Source organism: Oryctolagus cuniculus, chromosome 19 (assembly GCF_051225735.1).
Source record: "Oryctolagus cuniculus isolate XC-2025 breed Fujian yellow rabbit chromosome 19, ASM5122573v1, whole genome shotgun sequence".
Classification (NCBI taxonomy): Eukaryota; Metazoa; Chordata; class Mammalia; order Lagomorpha; family Leporidae; genus Oryctolagus; species Oryctolagus cuniculus.
In genome coordinates, this window is record NC_142885.1 from 47,553,773 (window position 1) to 47,574,911 (window position 21,139).

The window sequence follows — 21,139 nt, forward strand, 5'->3', positions numbered from 1 at the left end:
TTTATCAGCTGAGGGGCTAGTATCTTAATACAAAGAACTCAAATGAATCAGTAACAAGAAAACAAACAGCCCCCGAATGGACATTTCTCGAAAGAAGACATACAAGTAACCATCACCAATTATCAGAGAAATGCAAATTAAAATCACAACAGAGAGGCCAGTGTTGTGACACGGTGGGTAAGCTGCCACCTGAGACACTGACATCCCACACAGGCACTGGTTTTTGTCCCACTCACTTCACTTCCAATCCAGCTCTCTGCTAATGACCTGGGAAAAGCAGTGGAGGACAGCCCACATGTATGGGCCCCTGCATCCAGGAGCTCCTGGCTCCTGGCTTTGGCCTGGCACAGCTCTGGCCATTGCAGCCATCTGGGGAGCAAACCAGCAGATGAAAGAGCCCTCTCTCTGTCCCTCCCTCTCTCTTCCAACTCTAACTTTCAAATAAACATATAAATCTTCAAGATAGATAAACAAAAATAAAACCATATAAGATGGCATGTCACTCCACCAGACTGGCTATTACCAAAAGACCCAGGCCACAGGTGCAGAAAGAAGGATCTAGCACACTTCTCAAGGGAAGGTCAGTCAGTGCAGCATGTTGAAAAAAAGCATGGGGGGTTCAAAAAAGCTAAAAACAACTCAAACTCTCCCATGACCCCACCATCCCACATCCAGATTTATGTACATGTGCATGTAAGGTGTATATGTACATGCATGTAATGTGTGTGTGTACATGCGTGTGGAATATGGGACATGTATATGTGTGATATGTTTCTGTACATGCATGTGATATGTACCTGTGAATATAATGTGTGCATATGGTGTATACATGAATACATATGTGTATATGGAAGAGCCATGTCTGCAATCACATGTCCACTGCAGCACTGCTCACCACAGTCAAGACAATGGAAACACATGAATGCCCCTTGGCAGGTGAACAGACAAGGAATGGCAGCTGCAGCGCACCCAGGAATACCGGACCCAAAACACCCACAGGAGGGTAGTCATTTGCAGCATGTTCATGGAGACGAAAGTCACGTACTGTATATGAAGACTCCAAAGTCCTTAAAACACAGTATTGAAATGTTCTTACTGGGGCTAGTGTTACAGCACAGGGGGTTAATTCACCGCCTATGTCCCCAGCACCCCATGTGAGCACTGGTTCAAGTCTTGAATACTCCACTTCTAATCCAGTTCTCTGCTAACATGCCTGGAAAAGGAGCAGGAGATGGCCCAAGCTTAGGCCCCTGACACACACACTGGAAACCTAGATGGTGTTCCAGGTTCCTGACTTCTGCCAGGCACAGTCCCAGCCATTGTGGCTATTTGGGGAGTGCACCAGCAGATGCAAGATTTTTCTTCTCTCCCTCTGTGTGTGTGTCTGTATGTGTGTGCACACGCGTCCTGTCTGTGTCTACTCACCCCACACCCATAACTGCCCTTCATGTAAATAAGTAAATCTTAAAAAACAAACAAAAAAAACAGGCAGGGGAAGAAATACAAGAGAGCTAGTCTGTCTCCAACCCATGAGAACACAGCAAGAAGATGGCCGCCCTCACCAGGAACCCAACCATGTGACCACCTGGGTCAGACTTGCAATGCTGAGAACCATCAGTAAATCAATGCATGTGGTCGGGCCAGGCCAGGTGTCGGATTTGTTACAGCAGCCTGAGCTGACTAACACACCCCCAACACCTCTAGAAGAGCATGTGACCACCTGACACAGCTAACCCGTGAACTCATGTCCCCACACGGCCAGACCTGGTGCTGCAGCAGATACAATTCCCATTGCCCTTGGCTCTATCTCCTTACTGCCATCACCAGATGGGAGAATCCATCATTGCCACTTGGGGGGAAAAATCACAGAATTCCACTCCCTTAGGATGACCACCTTGCTAATCTGGACAAGAAAGTCAAGAGTGGGAATTGAGAAATTGTCTCTTTAATGTGCCTGCAGTAAGCCACGCTGCTAAAAAAGTGCCGGGGTGACATCTTTGATGGGCGAGTCACATGGCCGGTGGCAGGCGCCATGGAGAGCTGACTACAATGCACACCTGGGAGCAGGTGAGCTCTCAGAAATGAGGAAGCTCCTTACCGTCACTCAGGTCCAGCAGGAGACCCTTCTGGCAGGAGAAGTCCAGGCTCGCTTTCATGGTGACAGTGAAGGTGGCCGCCTGCCCAGGCTGCAGAGGAAAGTGGGTGAGGGTTTCTTCCAGCTTCCAGCTCAGGAAGTCGCCATACAGTACAGTTTCTCTGCAATGATAACAACAATAGTGATGTTGATGGTGATAGCAGAGCAGAGGCACAATGAGACTGACACCAACCCAGCTGGGAAATTCTGGCACACGCTCAAAAACAAAGACGACAAGCATTCAAGATGTAAGAGAGCAAAAACTCCAGGAAAAGTCCTGAATCAGAAGAGGCCATGAGGCACAAAGAGGAGGGAGAATGCGTCATGCTCGGGCACGGGCCCCCCGCCAGGCCACCATCCCTCCTGGGGAGCCGTGGGACCTGCGGACGAAATGAAGGCCTGTGGCTCTGGCAAGTGAAGCTAAGTTTCCCCACCATGAACATTTCTGTATTGTACTGCTGTGAGGGAAACAGACCCATGTTAAGCAGGGACACCGCTTCAGAGAAAGAAATCCAGAATCAGAAACACACAGCTAAGAGCAGAGCGTAAGGCAGGGCCGGCGAGGAAGCGGCCTTGGGCCTGGAGCACCGTGTAGAATGGTAAATCCTCAGAGCCGAGATATGTCCACAGACAGCATGGGGAGAAGGCCACTGCATCTGGGGCTGGTGCAGAAGCTGCCCACGGTGACCTCTGCAGAGAATGGGGCCGGGGGTCATCATCACTGAGAGCAAGGCACCCTCTGGAAGGATGGGAAGAGACACAGGGGACACCCAGTGTGGCCTGGAAGCAGCCATCCCTCCTTCATTAGCAACTGGGAGTGAGGTGTCAGACAGCCAACCAAGGCCCAGTATTCTCTGCAGCCAGCACACCTGGGAAAACTGACAACCTCCAATGGCTGCGCCACAAGGTCCCCTTCCAACTCTGCTCCACTGAGAAGCTACCAGCCCCACTGCCCTCCTGCTCACAGGGGCAAGCACAGATGCTGCACAGCCCTGAGCAGTGAGGTCCAGTGTTTGGCCAGCCAGCAGAACAACACACACACACCGATCACATGAAGGGTGGGTTGGTCATGGCTCCCGGGGAGTGCACTGCAGAGCCCAGCGTCCAGGAATGCAGCACCAGGAAACCTTCCCAGAGAGACTTGAGGGGAGGAGGAGAAGCCAGGGATGGTTACTAGGAGGAAGATTCTGGACTTGTGCTGTGTCCAGCACGGTCTCGGTATGTGGCACAGCTTAACAGATGTCACACTCAAAACCGCCTTCACACACTGGTTTTGTGGTCTGCCTCCTGTGTAGCTGCAGCACCTGGGGACTTCAGACATTCAGAGCAGCTATCCTTGGTAGGCATGGCACCGCCCTAGCCACAAAGATCACTGAAGCCTTGTGTGTGTTCCTACTCTCCAGTCTGCACCGCAGCCCTGAGGTCCAAACTACCCCGGGACACCTGATCTGGGTGCTGTACCAGCTCCAGTCAGAAGTTATGCCATCCCTCCCGCACCACAGATGGGACCGAGACCCTCCAGCGACCCAAGAAGTCTACAAACATGTTACGTGGATTTTAATGAACTCCACTTTTTTGCTTTTGAGCCAGTCAATCCACTCAGGATGGAATGGGTAAGAGACGCCAGGTGACAGAGAGCCAAATGGGCCTGCTTACTGGGGCCAGTTCCAAGGCCCCAAGAACACAGGAAATGCAAGCTGACTGCCTCCACGGCCTGTGCATGAGCTACACCAGCAGCCACCCCCTTCCTAAGCACAGCTCATGTCAGACAAGACACCAAGCCTTGCAAAACCTCACCTCCCAACATTCTCTCCAAGCTGTTTCTAAGAGCACAGTCTGAAACAGCAGCCACTGTGTCAGCTGCCAGGTTCACACAGCAGGGGGTGGGCAGGATGGTCAGGTAGGCCCTGAGCGAGCACACTGCAGCAGGAGGAGCACAAACACTGAGACGCCTCAGGAGGGCACTCCAGCCCCACATGCTGCCAGCTCTCCTCCAGCAGCACAGCCTGTTGCCTCTGTGGAGAGGGCCAGACCCACTGTCACCACAGTGGGGTCCCACCTGTCTTTCACAGTCCCACTCACGGGCTGCATTCCTGTGGGCCTTGTCTCCCCCCCACACACACATACACCCAACCCTTCCACGCACTGACAAGTAGTATACTATATCCAAGGGACTCATTCTCCTACCAATCAATCAATGGAAGCCACCAGCTCCCACCACTGAGAACCAGCACCTGCCTGGAGAGGCAGGCACTGTGAGGGTAACGAGTACCTGCTTTAGGACAGGGCATCTGGGCTCACCTACCAGCCCTGCCTACATGTCCTAGGTGAGCCACCAAACTTCCGTGTCTGTCAGTTTAGCCATCTGCAAGATGGGCTGTCATGCCAGGTCAACAAGGTAATAGAAGCCAAGTGCTTAGAACACAACCCAGACTAGAACAGCACTTGGCCAGTGTTAGTGATTCCTCCCGTGCCTCAAAAACCCCTCTCTCCTTGTCCTAAGTCAGTAGTCCCTCCCCAGGGCCATGTGAGCATGAGCTAGCCCTGCAGAGTTTGGGACCCTGGCCCAGCAGTCAGCAGGCACACTCTAGCACTAGTTGCCACCAGAGTTCTGCCCCTCCAGCCATGAACAGTACCTGGCACGGGGAAGCATACAATAGTGACAACAGCGTGGACCAAGTCACGGTGTTCAGTTTATAAATAGAACAGTTGGAAACAAGTTCCACGGGAAAAAAAAACAGGATGCCACACTGAATGTACAATGTAATTTCAAACGCATAAAAGTACTCAAGTAGAAAAAAATGAAATATATCTGTACACCAATATTAGTGTGCTTTGAGTCAGGAGATCACGGGTAGTTTCAAATGGTTTTGTATTTTTTGAATTTTCTACAATGAGCTTTTATCATGCTTTTATAAAGAAATACACAGAAGGATACTTCAAGAAGTTCACAGAAAATAGAATTAAAGGCTAAGTTTATTTTGATGCCAAAAAATGAAATGCGTGCATATGAGGAACCTTCAAAATGTTCATGAGATATGTACATTATGAATAAAGCATGCATGGATTTCAAAAGCGTCTGGCACCAAAATAAATTACTTTCAGTTCTGTTCCTCCATGAGCTTTGGGAAGTCCCCTTGAGCCTGTGCGAACATACACACACACACACACAAATGCATATTTGTATAAAGCTGCGCTAACAGCTCTCTAAGTCTAGGCCCCTGTCCCCCTAACCTGGTTTCATGCAGGGAGAAGCCTGTGGGTCCAGCCTGCACATCCACATGCAAGACCAACCACACCAAGGCCTGTGGCCCACCTGACAGAGAAAGGTGGGTGCTGAGCCAATGCAGATGCCCTCATGGTGCCCCACGCTACAGCAGGGCAGTAGTGATTCCTGATGACAGGGGCAGCAAATCACAGGGACTGTGTGTCCCCTAGTCCGAGGCTTGTCTCAGCCAACTGAATAGAATTCCCTGGGGCAGCGGATTACCTCTGTGGCAGCCATGCCCATTGGCAGGCAATCAGATGCCTACAAAGAGTTTGGCTAGGCTAAGGAAAAACTAGCCCTCCTACACTAATTAGGTGAGCTCTGCCTCTCCACACCACTACTGCGCTCACTTGGCAAGGCAGGGACCATCCGGAGGGACCATCCAGCAGGAACACCCCAGGCAAGCAGGGCAGGAATTGGAGCAACTGCCTAGTGAGCAGCTTCCCAACAGAGACGCTCCATCCCAAGTCACAAAAGAGCCGATTACAGGTCGGCGCCATGGCTGACTAGGCTAATACTCCACCTGCGGGGCTGGCATAGAGGGATCTAGTCCCGGTTCGGGGGCCGGATTCTGTTCCGGTTGCTCCTCTTCCAGTCCAGCTCTCTGCTGTGGCCCAGGAGTGCAGTGGAGGATGGTCCAGATACTTGGGCCCTGCACACGCATGAGAGACCAGGAAGAAGCACCTGGCTCCTGGCTTTGGTTGACATAATGTGCCTGCCATATTGGTGACTTGGGGAGTGAACCAATGGAAAAAGGAAGACCTTTCTCTCTGTCTCTCTCTCTCTTTCACTGTCTAACTCTGCTTGTTAAAAAAAAAGAGCTGATTACAGCACAGAGAGTTCCAGCAATTTGCCCAAAGCCAAGCAGCTGGGAAGTCGTGGAACCAGGAGTCTGCCTAGCAATGGCCTCCTCCTGCCTATCTGAGGTTCTGAACAGAGATAGAGTGAACTCCAAAGTGGAGGCTGTGTACAAGGGAACTTCATGGAGGGCATGCAGAAAACAACACGGAACACTCAAGCACGGGAGCTCTGGTGTCCGCCGACCTGAGTGTGAAGCCCAGCTTTGCCCTTCAGCAGCTCTCGGGACAGGGAGGGCTGTGAGTCCTCTGACAGCCAAGATGCCCTGTCCTCAGAGGAGGTGGTAACAGAGTCGGCATGATGGTAACACGAAGCAACTATCCCTATTTGCAGATGACATGATTCTATATATATAGGAGATCCAAAAGACTCCACTAAGAGACTATCAAAACTCAGAGTAGAGTGTGGTAAAGTGGCAGGAGAGAACATCAGCAGCCTATTTATATACACAGACAATGGCATGGCTGAGAAAGGACTTCAAAGACCAATCCCGTTCACATAGCTACAAATAAAGCAAATAGCTTGGAATCAATTTAACCAAGGATGTTCAATATTAAGAATCACAAAACATTAAAGAATGAAGTAGAAGAGGGCACCAACACACACACACACACACAACAATAAAAAATTGAGCAGCCTCTGCACTGCCAAAGAGACACTCAGCAAAGTGAAGAGGCAAACTAACAGTTGCAAAGCATGCAACTGATAAAGAATCAACTGCCAGAAACTTTCAAGAAACTCAACACCAGAAAAACAAACCACCCACTCAAGAAATGGGCAAGGGACTTCAGCAGGCAAAATATTTCAAGAAAGGAAATCTAAATGGCCAGCAAACACATGCAGAAATGCTCAGGATCACCAGCCATCAGGGAAATGCAAATCGATACTACAACGGCCTTGAGGATGTGGGGGAAGAGGCACCCTCATCCACTGCTGGTCAGATTGTAAACTGGTATCGCCACTGTGGAAGAGAGTAGGGAGGTAAGTCAGAAATCTGAATACAGACATAGCATATGAGCCAGCCATTCCACCCCTGGAAATAGACCCAAGGGAAATGAAATCAGCATACCATAGAGAGTGATCTCTGCCTGCATATTTACTACAGCTCAATGCATAGTAGCAACGATGTTCAATCAGCCAAATAGCCCATCATCCGGAGAATGAATAAAGACATTATGGGCTATGGACACCATGACATGCATATACGGACTGCATAGCCTGGCTACTGTGCATCCTACTGCAGTAAGCATAGCCCTGTGAAATCCTCTCTGTCTACACAATGACTTCTTTTCCTTCAATATGTTCCCAGTAGTGGGTACAGCCATACAGTTTTCCATGTTGACAGGACTAATTTCACATGGGAAACTGGATTGCTACACAGAATACAGACATCGGATCCATGAACCCAATTTTACCTTCAAACACTAGAACAGCAAAGTATACCTTGAGAAACTGGAAGGAGGAAAAAGATTCAAGCGGAAATCCACCCAACAGCATAGAAAATACCACAACAGACATTCAGTGAGACCAAACTACAGTGCTTGAAAACTCAGTCAACCTGACAAAACGTTTATCCACAGGAAACAGGGGAAAAAAGGAAAACAGACTCAAGTGACTTGACAAAAGAAATGACAGGGAGGACATCGCTACCAACCTTCCAAAAAAAAATGATCCAAAAACACTATGGAACAACCACGGCACAAGGACTTGGTCAACCTAGATAGAGTGCATTGACTCACAGAAAGATGCAAACCACTAAAACTGGATACAGTGAAACAAGAAACTCTGAATATACTTATAGTTTGCAAAGAGACTGTAGTAGCAGGGAAACCAAAACAAACAAACCAAACAGACATGAAGAAAAGTCCAGGACCAGATGGCTCCACCAGTGAGAATGCCCAAGGAAAAATAATTAAAATCCGTGATTACCAAACCAGGAGATGAAGAGGAAAAGCCTTCCATTTCATTCCATCAGACCAGCCTTATCCCAACATCCAACACAAGCACATCATAAGGAAAATGGCACACACATATCCGTCATGAATGTGTCACATGCCTCAACAAAATATTACCAGATGCCATCCAAAAGCACAACCAAAGCTTAGCACACTGCACAACTGGCAGTTACTCTGGAAATGAAATGGTGGCTATGCTACAAATTCAATCTATCCCAGAACAGAATACACATGGGGAAAGCCCACAAACTATCCCGATAAACACAGAAAACCTAGTTCACAAATTGTCCATGTCTCTTGCAATACTAAAATACAAATCATCACATCAGGAACAGAAGCTACACCTCGGCCTGACAAGGCTCTTTCATGAAAAGCCCACAGAGCGCGAACATCAGAAACAACACGAGGAACCCGAAACTGGCCTCCTAGACCAGGAAACAGACACGTACAGTGGAAGCCCCCAACATAGACCAGATGGAGATGAGGCTCCCGTGAATCTGAGTAATGTGTAAGTATCACCACCACTGCATCATAGAGAACGGGGACAGTAACTGCCTGCTGAATTCACTGCCCACATCTGGGGGCCCAGAACTAAAGGAAGACTCATTGCCCAGTGGCTTGAACTGCTGGGTCCCAGACTTGGTGGCTGCCCATCTAGCCTATCAGGAATCCATAACTAGTGGGGCGGAGGGCTACATGTTACAACCAGCTACAGCACTCTCCTCGCCTGTCCAGAGGGCTTTTCCTTCCTCAAAAATGCTTCACTGGAGAGATGAACTCTGGGGCTGAGGCCACACAGCCCTAGGGGCAGGAGGAATGAGAAGAGGTGGTGTGTGGCAGAGAAGGGAGGTACGAGGAACATCAACCCTGACTGTAGCTGACCTGCAGGAGGCACCTGCCAACCAGAACCCCAAAGGAAGGGGAGGAACAGGTGGCAAACGTGGGCTCAGTGCTAAGTGCTGTCACCGAAACACCACGAGCCAGGCAGCTGGTGTCTGTGCATGCTCCCCTGAGCAGGTACCTGCTAAGATCGGTGTATATATTTTCCCCCTGACTTCTGCATGGGCTCTGCTCCCCATCCCATCTTAGGGAGGTCACCAAGTCCACACAGCATCCAGCACTCTGTGGTCCAACCCTGACCGCAAGCCTGTGAAACGGTGCCATTCTTTCAAGTATAATTCTTTTCGTGAGTGTGGTACACTGAGATCCCAGGATAACCGCCTGGGAATCTGGCAGCCAGTGGTCTCCGAGCTGCAGGGCCAGGCATCCTGCTTTCTCCTGCCCTTCTGCCCTGCTCACTTAGGTCCCATCTGTACTCCCAACCAGCGGAACTTAGCAAGCCCCACAGTGTGCGCCTAAAGGCCTTCCACTTTCTCTTGAGATCAAATTTCTCCATCATGACCCTGGGAAGAAAGCCACTGCCATCTGGCACACAGTGGGCCACCAGGCTGGAGGGCTCTTAGTCACTCAGGAGTTTCCAGGTCCTTCTAGGAGACACATCCAGAAATCCACTCACTGTGGCAAGTGGTGTGGAGCAGGAAAACATAGGATGTATAACAAGAGCTCCATTCCATTAGGTGAGCAGGTCTGACTCCTACACCCCGCCGGTAGTCCCCCAGCAGTGTTTATGTACTAAGTACATGCCTGGTGTGGCGACTGGCATGTAAACGTGGTGCACATACGTTCAACTGTTGCCAAGTGAGGTGAGCATCTCTGCAACAGAGGACAAGCAGACCATGTGAGGTTGGAGAGGTGGAATTCATTCCGCTGGATGGGGAAGCTAAGCATTCAGGAGGGGACACATGGCCTGGGCTGCAGAGAAGAAAGAACTGGACATGCACAGAGGACAGCCAGGAATGAGTGGAGCCCAGCAAGCAGTGAGTGCAGAGGCCATGGAGCCTAGTGGCACAGAGGTGGGTCCAACTCATCCTGCAGTCTCCAGGGCACAGGCATCACCAGCAGTGGGAGGCACTCACTGTGGGCTCACCCAGCAAAAGATGAACAGCTGATGGCAAAGGACAGACACCCGAACAGGCAGAGGCAGTAATGGTGGGGAAGGGGAGCGGAGCGCCTAACCCCTCCCTGGACAGCCCGCCCTGTCCCTCTGCTTGACCAGGACATGCTGCACCTGCCCCTCTACAGCTTCGGCACCACATCCTCAGCCACATGAGGACACAGATCACAGTCCCTGAAGCACATTGGGCACCATGGGAGAACAGAGGGAGAAATGTGGGCAGGGAGCCTCTGAGTGTAGGCTAAGAAACTGAGTAGAGGAAAACGATTTTAAAATGTTCAAGAAAGGTGGAGGCCTGCGCTGTGGCATGGCAGGCTAAGCCTCCACCAGTGACGTCAGTATGTCATATAGGCACCCATTCGAGTCCCAGCTGTTCCACTTCTGATTCAGCTCCCTGCTGATTGCCTGGCAAAGCAGCAAAGGATGGCCCAAGTGCTTGGGTCCCTGCCACCCATGTGGGAGACCCAGAAGAAGCGGCTGGCTCCTGGCTTCAGTTTGGTTCAGTTCTGGCCGACGTGACCCTCTGGAGAGTGAACCAGCAGATGAAATATTTCTCTCTCACTCTCTCACTCTGCCTTTCAAATAAATAAAATAAATATTAAAAAAAAAAAAAGAGTTCTAGGGGCCGGCCCTGTGGCGTAGTGGGTAAAGCTGTTGCCTGCAGTACAGGCATCCCATATGGCTACCAGTTCAAGTCCTGGCTACTCCTCTGCCAATCTAGCTCCCTGCTAATGCACATGGGAAAGCAGGAGAGGATGGCCTACATGCTTGGGCCCCTGCACCACACGGGAAACCTGGATGGAGTTCCAGGTCCCTGGCTTCAACCTGGTCAAGCCCTGGCCATTACAGCCATTTGGGGAGTGAACCAGAAGATGGAAGATCTCTTTATCTGTCTTTCCCCTCTCTTTGTAACTCAGCCTTTAAATTAAATAAATGCAATTCTTTGTAAAATAGATGATAGATAGAGAGAGGACAGACAGACAGAGAGAGACAGATAGACAGATATACAGATCAATATGACCTGAATATCTATGATGTCTCCCAGACACCAGCAGACCAGGGCAGCATACCTCAGCTCTTGTCCCCACTCACAGCAGTGGTGACATGGCACTCACTCTTCAGACACTCTGGGGAATTACTCATTCTGGAATTACTGCATGAGGGGAAGACTAGATCCCAGTGAGTATCAGGAGCGCATTAAGCCTCCAGCAGTCAAATGGCTCAAGCTAAGTCAGGCAGCTGGTCACTAGCAGACAATCCAGCAACAGCAACATCCAGGAGAGGGAAAGCAAACCCTGAGGAATCTGAGCAGTGTAAGGGGCTGGGCTGTCCACCACACACACGTGCAGCAGGAACAGTGTATGAGAAGAGGTATGGAAACTGCTGCCTGGTCTATGACCCACCCGGGCACAAGGACAGAATGTCAATCACGCTCCAGTTCTCACACACACAACCCTGGGAGGCCAGCATGAGGACACTCAGACACCGAACACTCTGCTTATGTTGTAGGAAACTTGTGCCTTACATGATGTGTGAAAGATACAGGGAGTGCCACACTCAGGGACCACCTGATGACAAACAACCAAAGCCTTTATGGCTAACACACAGCACACAGCAGCGGGCAGGCCAGTGAGCAGTCTCTGTGGCTGCAGTGTCATGGAAAGCTACACAGCTCAGGTACCAGATTCAAGACCAGACCCTGCCTTGTAGGATGCCCTTCCTGTTTGTTTCTGTGCTAACAGACAGAATGAAGAAAGCACCTTCTCAAAATCCCACAGAGGGTCGTGCTGCCAGAAGGAACAGGAGAAACAGAAGTCTACTGTGGGGCACACGTCATTCATTCTCCCCCTGAGAAAAGTAGTGTCAGCATCTTAACACCGAGTAGCACTGGATGACGATGCAGGGACCACTCAGCTCTGCCTGTGGTTGCCGGCTTCTCCCTGCACCCGGCCTGAGCTCCAGCATCCGTGGGAAAAGACGCAGCCCAAGAAGCTCGGCCCAATCAAAACCTGCATGAATCTTCAATTATGCTGGCATGGAGTCAGCACTTCTTGTTGAAGAAAAATGACATCCAGGAGTGTGGGGGGGGTGGCTACATATGTGCATGTGTCTGCATGTGTCCACACCCTCGCACACGTGGATGACAGGACATTTGTAGGAAAGCTTAAACAAACAGTAGAATTTCTGAATCTGGGACTATTTAAGCAAGAGTGAGAACTGACATCTTCATAAGTCTACAAAGGATGACTTGTTGCCACTGAATTATAAGTATAGGGTTAAATCACTAGACAAACCTGGTCCTGAAATGCGGTGCAGTGTAACAGCTCATCTCCCTGGAAGGAATGTGTACACACGGAGACAAAAGACTCCACTAAGAGACTATCGAAACTCAGAGTAGAGTGTGGTAAAGTGGCAGGAGAGATCACCAACAGGCTATTTGTATAAACAGACAAGTCATGCCTGAGAAAGAACTTCAGAGACCAATTCCGTTCACATAGTTACAAAGAAAAGAAAATAGCTTGGAATCAATTTAACCAAGGAAGTTCAATATCTGGAAATCAAAAAACATTAAAGAATGAAATAGAACAGGACACCAAAACAAACAAACAAACAAATTGAGCAGCTTCTGCACTGCCAAAGAGACACTCAGCAAAGTGAAGAGGTAAACTAATAGTTGCAAAGCATGCAACTTTCAAGAAACTCATCACTAGCAAAACAAACCACCCACTCATAAATGGGCAAGGGACGTCAACAGGCTAAATATTTCAAGGAAGGAACTCTCAATGGCCAACAAAAACATGCAGAAATGCTCAGGATCACTAGCCATCAGGGAAATGCAAATTGATACTACAACAGCCTTAAGGATGTGGGGGGGAGGGAAGAGGCACCCTCATCCACTGCTGGTCAGATTATAAACTGGTATCGCCACTGTGGAAGACAGTATGGAGATAAGTCAGAAATTTGAATGCAGACGTACTGTATGAGCCAGCCATTCCACCCCTGGAAATATACCCAAAAGAAATGAAATCAGCATACAAAAAAAGTTATCCCTGACCCCATATTTACTACAGCTTACTTCACACTAGTAAAGATATGCAATCAGCCAACATGCCAATCCCCTGAACACTGAATAAAGACATTATGGGAATAGATACCATCCACGCATATGCATACTGCATAACCTGACAATTGTGCATCCTACTGCAATAAGCAAGGGCCTGTGAAATCCTCTTTCTCTACACAATGACGTCTTTTCCTTCAATATGTTCCCAGTAGTGGGTACATCCATACAGCTTTCCATTTTGACAGGACTAATTTCACATGGGAAACTGGATTGTTACACAGAATACAGACATCAGATCCATGAACCCAATTTTACCTTCAAACACTAGAACAGCAAAGGACATCTTAAGAAACTGGAAGGAGGAAAAAGATTCAAACACAAATCCACCCAACGGCATAGAAAATATCACAACAGACATTCAGTGAGACCAAACTACAGTGCTTGGAATCTCAGTCAACCTGACTAAACATTTATTCACAGGAAACAGGGGGAAAAAGGAGAACAGACTCAAGTGACTTGACAACAGAAACGACAGAGAGGACGTCACTACCAACCTTGTTAAAATAATAATCCAAAAACACTATGGAAAAACCACTGCACAAGGATTTGGTCAACCTAGATAGAGTGGATTGACTCACAGAAAGATGCAAACCACTAAAACTGAATACAGTGAAACAAGAAACTCTGAATACACTTCTAATTTGCAAAGAGACTGTAGTAGCAGGGAAATCAAAACAAACAAACAAAAATATACGAAAAAAGTCCGGGACCAGATGGCTCCACCGGTGAGAACTCATATGGAAAAGAGAATGAAAATCCGTGATGCACAACCCTTGCAACAAGGTGATGAAGAGGAAAAGCCTTCCATTTCATTCCATCAGACCAGCCTTATCCCAACATCCAACACAAGCACATCATAAGGAAAATGGCACACACATATCCGTCATGAATGTGTCACATGCCTCAACAAAATAGTACCAGACGCCATCCAGAAGCACAACCAAAGCTTAGCACACTGTGCGCAACCGACAGTTACTCCGGAAATGCAAGGGTGGCTACCCTACAAAATCAATCACTCCCGGAACAGAACACACATGGGGAAGCCCACAAACTATCCCGATAGACACAGAAAACCTAGTTCACAAAAACTTCCATGACGTTTGCGATACGAAAACACAAATCATCACATCAGGAACGGAACGTACACCTCGGCCTGACGAGGCTCTTTCATGAAAAAACCCACAGAGCGCGAACGTCACAAACAACGCGAGGAACCCGAAACTGGCCTCCTAGACCAGGAAACAGACACGCACTTTCGCTCTCCTTCCTCCCATCAACAGTCTCTGACGCCTAGAGCAGGGCGGCTGGGCCCTCCAAAAGCAAACAGACGGGAACGCGGGGCCGTTCCGGGAGGAGACCGAGCCACCTCTGCTCCCGCACAGCTGCTCGCACCCTGGGGACCCATCCAGACCGTCCACACAGCACGACCGCGACCCCACCCGCGCCTTCGGGACCCAAGAGCAACAGGCACGCCGGCAGACAGACCCCTAGCGGGAAACCCCAACAGCCGCGCGTCACTCACCTCCAAGGGGGGTCCGGTCTGCTGTTGGGACAGAGGTCAGCGAAGGCCGTGGCTTCCGGAAGGGGCCAAAGAGGAGAAATGCGCCTGGGAAACGGCGCAGAAGCCTCAGACACACAGCCTCTGCTGATCCCGGCCTGAGCCTGGAGCCGCTGGGTCTCCCTCAGGCTTGGCCAGCAGCGTCGAAAATGGCTCCTCTCCACCCGGCTTGTGCAGGCTCCGGGGCAAGAGCAGACACTCAGCGCTGACACTGAGTGGAGAACCCGAACCAGTCAGCGCAGGGCGTCCGGGTGCACTTCCGGGGCACAGCGCCAGGCGCAGGCGCACTCCCCACGGGCCGTCACCATGGCACCAGAGGACGCACCTGCACACTGCTGCATCCAGCCTCTGAAGCCCCAGGGCCGCTTCCAGTCCCGCCTCTCCAGGCTGTGACCAGGGACGCAGACGCTGATGGCCCAGGTTCTCTGGACCCCACCTCCCTGCCTCGTGGGAGTCCTCAGTGGAGCTCCTGCCTCCTGCCTCCTGCCTCCTGCCTGGCCCAGCGCTGGCCGTTCGTTGCAGCCACTTGGGGAGAGAAGCAGTGCAGGGGGCATCGCCAGCACCTACTCTCTGATCGTCCATCTGGGGGTTCACCTCTGAGGTGGCTACAAAAGCCGGGACTGGGACAGAAGCCAGGGACTGAAGCAGAAGCCAGGGACTTTAGCTGGCGCTCCATTCTGGGTTCAGGGGCCTCAGTCCTTGGGCCGTCTCCCTCTGCTTTCCCAGGCGTGTTAGCAGATAGCTGGATCCCATGCCGAACGGCTTCGGAGAGTGTCGGCACTGTGAGGTAGCAGGTAAAGCCACTGCCCAGAGTGCCAGCATCCCTTATGGGCGCCGGTTCGAGTACGGCTGCTCCACTTCCAATGCAGCTCTCTAATGTGGTCTGCGAAGGCAGCGGAAGATGCCCCAAATCCTTGTGCCTCTACACCCAGGAGGAGATCCCGACGAGGCTCCTGGCTCCTGGCATCAGACACTTCCCAGCTCCGCCCATGGAGCCAACTGGGTAATGGACCAGCAGATGGAAGACTTCTCTCACTCTCTCTCGCTCTCTTGCTCTCTCTTGCTCTCTCTCCCTCGCTCTCACTCTTTTCCACCCTCCCTCCCTCCCTATCTCCCTCCCTCCCTCCCTCTCATCTCCTCTGTTTAACTCTCAATGTCAAATAAATAAATAAATAAGATCTTCAAGAAAAGTAAAGAAATGTAAAAAGGGAGATATAGCTATAAGTAAAATACCACATCAAAGGCCAACTATTAGAGTTTTTTGTTTTTGTTTTTAGAATTTGGTATTACATGCATTACCCACACTATTAACCCAGAATTTGAAAAAGAGTTTAGCTCGGTCTTAGCAAAGATTTTCGTACCCAGTCATTCTCTTCTTCCTTACAAACATTCTGTGTGGCATTATCTCTGACTTGCACATGATGAAATTTTTAGAATTTATGTATTCAGACACTTCGTATCCACTCCCACAAGGACTTGAAACACCTGTGATCTACAGAGTTCTCCACGGAACGAACACAGCTCTGCTTCCCAGTCCCCGCCCTCCACAGTCTAGCCCTGCCTTTAAAGTATGGATCATGTTGGAAATAGGCCAAATCCTGTCTTCCACAAAGCAAGATTAATACCGAAAAGTAGTGTTTGAGGTCCCCTGGCTCTTTTTGAAATTTTTTGACAGGCAGAGTGGACAGAGAGAGAGAGAGAGAAATACAGAGAAAGGTCTCCCTTTCTGTTGGGTCACCGTGCCGATCCGAAGCCAGGAGCCAGGTGCTTCTCTTGGTCTCCCACGTGGGTGCAGGGCCCAAGGACTTCGGCCACCTCCCACTGCCTTCCTGGGCCAAAACAGAGAGCTGGACTGGAAGAGTAGCAACCGGGACAGAATCAGGAGCCCCAACTGGGACTAGAACCCAGGGTTCCAGCATCACAGGCTAGAATAAGCCAAGTGACTTGCGACACTGGCCGCAGTTAGTTACTACCTTTCTAAAATACAGGTAAATGCACTGTAGGGGATCATTACTGAAGGTATAGTGAAGTAAAATGTTTTTAAGTTAGTAAACCTCTATCCTATCAAAAATAACTTCCTAATTCATTTGTCATCAATTTAACACATGCAAATTAACTTTATTTCAAATAAACACTGACAAAATTAAATCTTCTTTGTTGCATTTTTCTCTTATATTAAATTAAAATAACTTACTTTTCACTTTTTGTGAAAATCTGGCGCCCTGACTGAGACTAGAACCAAGGGTGCCGGTGCCGCAGGCCGAAGATTAGCCTAGTGAGCCATGGTGTTAGCCGGTCCCCTGGCTTTTAATGGGAGCTTAATTCACTATCTCCTCTGTTCAATTTTCTGTCATTTCCTCCTGAATTTCCTGTTTTGACTCAAGGGTGCTACCATCTTCTTAGTCTTGGAAGTCTCTGCACACTCTATGTGCCTGCTGTGTCCTGTGTCCATGTGAGTTGATCTCACCTTGGCCCCTCCTGCCTGGCGTGTCCTCTGTCCATGTGTGAGCTGAGCTCACCTGGGCCCCACCTGCCTGGCGTGTCCTATGTCCATATGAGCTGATCTCACCTGGGCCAGTTCTTCCCCTTTCCACTCTCATGGCCCTGGTGCAGATCTCAGGTCCCTCCTGCTCTGCAAGCTGCAGCACCCTCTCAATGTCATGCCTCATCCCCTGGCTTGGCACTTCCCAGCCTACTCATCACAGGGTAGGGAGAGTTTGTGCCTTCTCCTTAACTCGGGACCTGTGGGACTGGCCTTGTGTACCCTGAGAAGTCTGGGCTTTATCTCAAGGACACTCATGGTTTGCTTCAAGCCATGTTTTTAGCCTGGTTTCATACTTTCCCCATCTACATAATATGTATTTGGTTTACTGGGCATTTTTGCTTCTCGGAGCCCGTCATGTAGTTTGGTGCTGTTCCTGCTGGAGCAGAAACTCTGTGCTACTCCTTTCCCCAGCTCCCCTGCTGTTAAGAAGTCAGCAGATTCTTCCTCCTCTCCTTTTGATTACCTGGCTGAGTTCTCAATGAGATCAGTTCATTAGGCTCCTAGCGTCCCTTAGCTAGCTGATCTCTCCCTGGGTTGTGCACTCCCGGGGACAGGGAACCTGCTGTCCTTCTTTCCCTGTAAGCCAGCCAGTCTGTGTGGGGCTGAACAACTTGACATTGTCTTTTCTGAAGGTTTAATAACCCAGGCAGAGTGAGAGCCAGGAGTTAGAGGACTGCTGTTTCTCTTCAAGAGATGGAATCTCGCTGAGTGGTGTCAGGGAGGGTCTTCCTCACAGGATGATGGCTGCTTAGGCAGTGTCTGCGTGCTGGGGGGAGTGGAGTGAAATCTGGGCACGTGGTGGGAGAAGTGGCAGACCCCTGACCTGGGGTGAGTCTCTGATCTGTGGAGAAGGGATGTCAGTGACTGTGTGTGTCCCGGGTTTGCACTGTCTTGGATACCTGTTGCTGCTGCCGCAGTCATCTCAGGTCTAGGAATGCCCGACATTCAAACAAAGGCACCTCGCAGCTTCTGTCCGCCTCTGACCTTTTATGAGGCTGGGTTCTGTACCCGGATGGAGGGTGGTAGCAGACCCCGAGTTTTCTTTGTAAAAGCTTTTTGAAAATTCAAGTTGAAGCATTTAAAAAATTTGTTTATTTATGTAAGAGGCTGAGTGACAGAAAAAAAGAGAGAGAAATCTTCCATCCAGTGGTTCACTCCACAAATGCCTGCAACAGCCAGGGCTGGGCCAGGCCAAAGTTAGGAGCCCAGAGTTCCTTGCAGGTCTCCACGTGGGTGGCAGGTACAGAAGCACTTGAGCCATCACCTGCTCCTCCCGTGGTGCACGTGAGCAGGAAACCAGATCTGCAGCATGGAGCAACCGAGACTTGATCCAGACTCTCCAGTGTGGGATGTGGGTGTCCCAAGCTGCAGCCTAACCTGCTGCACCACAATGCCTGCCTCAGTTGGAAGCATTTTAATGATAAATTTTAGCTTACAAATTATGTATGTTCCTTTTAGAAATCTGAAAAAATATAAGTGGATAGGAAAAAAATATTTCCTCATCCTGCATTCTAACTGTGCATAGACAGGCACACTTAACATTTTATGTGCTTATTTAATATTGTTTATTCTTTTACAAAATTGGATTGATTTTTGAATTGAATTTATTGGCCGGTGCTGCAGCTCACTTGGCTAAGCTGCCTAAAGCGCCGGCACCCCAGGTTCTAGTCCTGTTTGGGGTGCCGGATTCTGTCCCGGTTGCTCCTCTTCCAGTCCAGCTCTCTGCTGTGGCCCAGGAGGGCAATGGAGGATGGCCCAAGTGCTTGGGCCCTGCACCCACCTGGGAGACCAGGAGGAAGCACCCGGCTCCTGGCTTCGGATCAGCACAGCTCTGGCCATAGCAGCCATTTGGGGGCTGAACCAATGGAAGGAAGACCTTTCTCTCTGTCTCTCCCTCTCTCACTGTCTAATTCTGCCTGTCAAAAATAAATAAATGAATAAATTTACAAAATTAAATTTGTTTTATATATCTGTATTCTCATTTTAAGTACCTTAAGCCTTTTCCATATTATGAAAGTTTTTTTTTTATAAATATCACTTTTATTATTTTTTTAAAGGTTATTTATTTGAGAGGCAGCAGCTAAGCCATTAGCTGGGACACCCACATCCCCCATCAGAATGCCTGGTTCAAGTCCTGGACACTGTGATTCCAACCCTTCTTCCTACTAATGCACACCCTGGGAGGCAGCAGATGGTGGCACATGTACTTGGGTTCCTGTCACTCACATGCGAGACCTGGATTCAGTTCTAGGCTCCTGGCTTTGGCCTGGCCCAGCCCTAGCTGTTGTGGGTATTTGGGGAATGAACCAGAATATGGAGGATTCCTCCCTCTCTCCCTTTTTCTCTCTCTCCCTCTCCCTCCCTCCCTCTCCCTCCCTCCCTCACCCTTCCTATCTCCCTCCCTCCCTTGAAATAAAACGAAAAAAGTTTTTAAATTACATAAAAAAGAGTAAAAATAGCCATCCATCAACTCTTTATCTACAGTCACTATTTTGAAACAATTCAACATTCACTTTACTTCACATTCACTGCCTTTTTGTCTCCTGAATTATATCAAATAAATGCAGACATGATGCTCTTTTACCCATAACTACACCTGCATATATTTCCTAAGAACAAAAACATTCTGATATAATTTCACTTTCATAATCACATTCAGTATAATTGTAATTATACAGCAACATCAGGTCGTGTACAGCATACATTAAATTTCTCCAATCATTCCAAAAATATCTTTAACCTTTTATTTTAATCCAGAGTACAAGGAATCTTCAGGAAGTTCATGGAAAATGAATTTTATGAAAAAAATCTATCATGCATTTCCCATTTTTTTGCACCAAAATAAGTTTATTTTCATTATCTTTTTCGAAGAACTTACAAGATAAAGGACAGCGTGGGCCGGTGCTGTGGCAATGCATTTAAAGTCCTGGCCTTAAGTGTCAACATCCCATATGGGTGCCAGTTGAAGTACCAGCTGCTCCTCTTCCAATCCAGCTCTCTGCTATGGCCTGGGATAGCAGTGGAGGATGGCCCAAGTCCTTGGGCCCCTGTACCTCCCTGGGAGACCAGGAAGAAGCTCCTGGCTTCGGATCAGTGCATCTCCAGCCATTGCAGCATTCTGGGGAGTGAACTAGGAGATGGACAATCTCTCTCTCTCTGTCTCTACCGCTCTCTGTAACTCTGGCTTTCAAATAAATAAAATAAATCTTTTAAAATAAAGGACAGTGCATAGCACTGGATTATTCTCTCTCTTGTATCTTTAAGCAAGAACAGTCTTTCCAACTATTTCTACCAAACGGGGATTGAAATACCAGTATCTACCATAGAGAGTTGGTGGGAGAGGGCACCTAATGATGCCCAGTACCATGGACTCCCCCGTGCCCCTGCGGCATCCAGCAGCCTGTTCTCTGCTGCAAACAGCAACACCTCATTCCAGAAGCCTGTGAGCCATGTGAGTCCTTGCCAAGGAGCAAACGGGGCCCACATGTGCTCCCCAGTAAAATGCTTCTGAGAGGGGCAGACTGAGAGCCACTGCAGTGTCAGTTCCTGCTTGCAGGAGGCCATAGATGAGCCTCTGCCCCATAGCCTGAAGCTAGATGAAGGCTTCACGTTGGCCTCCTGACTGCACAGGTGGAACCGCAAGTGATAATTCACAGCCTGGACCAAAATCCCCAAGGGCCTTG

General features: G+C 49.3%; 1 long non-coding RNA gene across 2 annotated transcripts in view; it reads right to left on the reverse strand.

Annotated features, from left to right (window-relative positions):
- The window catches only part of LOC149120569 (uncharacterized), a 45,029-nt gene that overhangs the window by 21,537 nt on the left and 2,353 nt on the right, over positions 1 to 21,139 (reverse strand). The window contains exons 1-2 of one of the 2 annotated variants that reach the window (XR_016226052.1): positions 14,876 to 15,234; positions 2,099 to 2,256 (exon numbers count right to left, since the gene is read on the reverse strand). This is a non-coding gene — a long non-coding RNA (uncharacterized LOC149120569). Of the gene's footprint in view, positions 1 to 2,098; positions 2,257 to 14,875; positions 15,235 to 21,139 lie in introns of those variants that run through there. The other variant, XR_016226053.1, reaches the window with a different exon arrangement.